The sequence below is a fragment of the Dermacentor andersoni genome, chromosome 1 (assembly GCF_023375885.2).
Source record: "Dermacentor andersoni chromosome 1, qqDerAnde1_hic_scaffold, whole genome shotgun sequence".
Taxonomy (NCBI): Eukaryota; Metazoa; Arthropoda; class Arachnida; order Ixodida; family Ixodidae; genus Dermacentor; species Dermacentor andersoni.
The window spans coordinates 307160460-307163370 of NC_092814.1; the positions used below are offsets into that span (position 1 = coordinate 307160460).

At 46.0% G+C, this 2911-nt stretch overlaps 1 pseudogene; it reads left to right on the top strand.

The window, feature by feature from the left end:
• Positions 1–812: 812 nt before the first annotated feature.
• Positions 813–2431, top strand: LOC126548380 (uncharacterized; annotated as a pseudogene).
• Positions 2432–2911: the final 480 nt, after the last annotated feature.

Genomic DNA, 2911 nt, shown 5'->3' on the forward strand with positions numbered 1-2911 from the left:
CTTCACTGGACTGGTTTACCTGATTCCGCTCAGCTGCGGCAAATGCTACATTGGGCAAACTGGGCGTTGCGTCGACTGAATGAGAGAGCACGCAAATATCTTTTACGACTGCGCAGCTGTCTGTGCATTGCAGGTCTTGTGCCGACTGCGAACCACTGTTTCTTAATGCCAGGATCCTAGGCAGAAGCCAAAACAAAACCGCACGAGAATTTTAAAGGCCTTGCACATCCATACCACTGATCTAGCTTGCGTGAGTCAAACTTCTGTTACGCTTTATGATTCGGAATTCAGATTGCTAAGCATATAAAAATTTATAACAATGCCTTCAGCTGACTGACGCCCTTTGCTTGTTTTATGCATTTGCGCATGTGTGTGTGTTTTTGTGTGTATATATGGGATGCTGTGTTTTTCGGAATAAACAGTTGTAAGGGTAGCACTCGTCTATACTTTCGCCTCTTACTGTCTTCTTTTTTTCGAGTTTTTTGCAATAAAGAGCAACAAGTAAGCACCAACTCGCCCAAGAAGAAGTTATCCTCAAGTAAACATGTCCGCAATAGAGATTAGTAAGAGGTGATTAGAAAATTGGTGAAAGAAAAGTAGGGAAACGACAAAAAACGCAGGCGTACAAAAACAAAGCTCACAATAGGGGGTCAGAAATTTTGGTTATGGGACTTCAGCGTGTGGTTTTCTTTTGTTTTGTTTTGTTTTTCCTTTTTCCCCTACTTAAGACATTAGGCAATATAATAGCAAGAGCTTGGTGGCGCAAACCACCGCCCCGTTCCAAAGGGGACGCCCATAACATCCATACACCCATGAAGGCATTGATGGACATCTGCGGCAAAGAGGGAGATATGTAAGGTTTAAAGTTTAGTAACGAAAAATCGGCAGTCACGATTTTTAATGATAATCAGGGCGGCGAGCATAGGATACATGAGGTTACACTGGAGGTAGTGGATAAGTACAAATATCTTGGCGTGTGGGTAAATAATGGTGCTGAGTACCAGTTGGAACACGAAACTAATGTAACGACTAAAGAAAGCAGAAACGCAGCTGTGATGAAAAATAGGGCACTGTGGAATTACAATAGGTACGAGGTGTTGAAGGATCTGGAAAGGGGTGATGGTCCCAAGCCTGACTTTCACCCGCCGTGGTTGCTCAGTGGCTATGGTGTTAGGCTGCTGAGCACGAGGTCGCGGGATCGAATCCCGGCCACGGCGGCCGCATTTCGATGGGGGCGAAATGCGAAAACCCCCGTGTACTTATATTTAGGTGCACGTTAAAGAACCCCAGGTGGTCGAAATTTCCGGAGTCCTCCGCTACGGCGTGCCTCATAATCAGAAAGTGGTTTTGGCACGTAAAACCCCATAATTTTTTTTTAAAGCCTGACTTTCGGCAATGCGGTCCTGTGCATGAGATCAGAGATTCGAGGAAGGTTAGAAATTAAGCAAGGAGGGGTAGGTAGGCTTGCTTTAGGAACACGCGGAAATACACCAAATGAGGGGGTGCAGGGTGACATGTGATGGGTATCATTCAAGGGCAGGGAAGCTAGCAGCAAGATAGAATTTGAGAAGCGATTGAAAGAAATGGCGGGAAAGCGGTGGGCAAGGAAAGTTTTCAGTTACTTGTACAGGAGGAATGTTGACACAACATGGATAAAAGGAGCCGCACTCTTAAACAAATGAGCACCCTTTCAGATTATCTTGCCACACAATGATAATCGTCATCTGTCTCGCTTGCGTTTTCTTTCTTGAAAACGCTGCGCTCGCTACTTTCCTGTCGAGAATGCTCTGTCATGCTGATAACGCGCATACCTTTAGTGACGTGGAAGTACCGCGCTCGCAGCGTTAATCAAAGGAAAGGCGGACAAGACAGATGACAATCATTGTTGTGTGGCAAGATGCGACCCAAATGGTGTAATTTTGCTTATATAAGAGTGCAGAAAACTGTCACGCAAATATTTGGACAACAGCAGGGAAGCAAGCCAAGAAACATCGGTTAAGAAAAAGGTTAAAGAAACAGAGAGGAGTCCGTGGACAATAGGAATGGAGACGAAATCACCACTGGGAACATACAGAACTTTCATGGAGAAAACTACCAAAGAAAATATCTACGATAATTCTAGGGGAAGCTCTTTGTTGTTTGACGCCAGGACAGCTGAGTATTGCGGACTAAGACGTACCGAGTCAAGTACGAAGAGATAGACACGCTATGCAGTGCGTGTGGAGAGGAAGAGCGAACGGCTGGATACCTGATACTTGTATATAAAGGGTTTCACCCTTTACAGAACGCGCGCCCCATCGTTCTCAATGACGGGGCGGGCTTTTTCAAAGCATTGGGCTTTAGGGACAGTGGAGAAAAAATAGACTTTAGGTGGGTAGAAATAACCAAACGGAGGTCATCTGATTCGTGGCTAAATTCAAGGCAAGAGTGAAATTTCGCCCTCCACTAAGTACAAAATATATTACTAGACACGGCTAGGTGGCGTGTGCCGCCGCCCAATTCAAAGAGTTCAGCCTTATCCATCCATACATCCTGTTATTAAGGGGCGGTTGGAAGTTTGGTGGCACAAAAGTAGGGAGATCACAAACAACCGAGGCTTACAAAAACAAAGTTCCCTGCAGTGGTTAAGAAAGCTTGATGCTGGGAATTCTGGTCTTTTTATTTGACTGTATACTTTTTTTGAATGACATTCATCCATCCATCCATACGGCGCCAGCTGAGGGCGCGGTAGAAGGCCGACCGCGCGAGATCTCAACGTGTGCACTGGCTCTTTTTTAGCGTTTTGTGGAGCATTTTCACCGTCAAGAGGAAAGGTGCAGCGCCCAGATCCTTCATAAACACGCGTGCGCGCTCGCTCGCGCCCACATACGAGTGTTACGTACGCGCCTGTAGCTCTAGCCCGGAGCCGTCG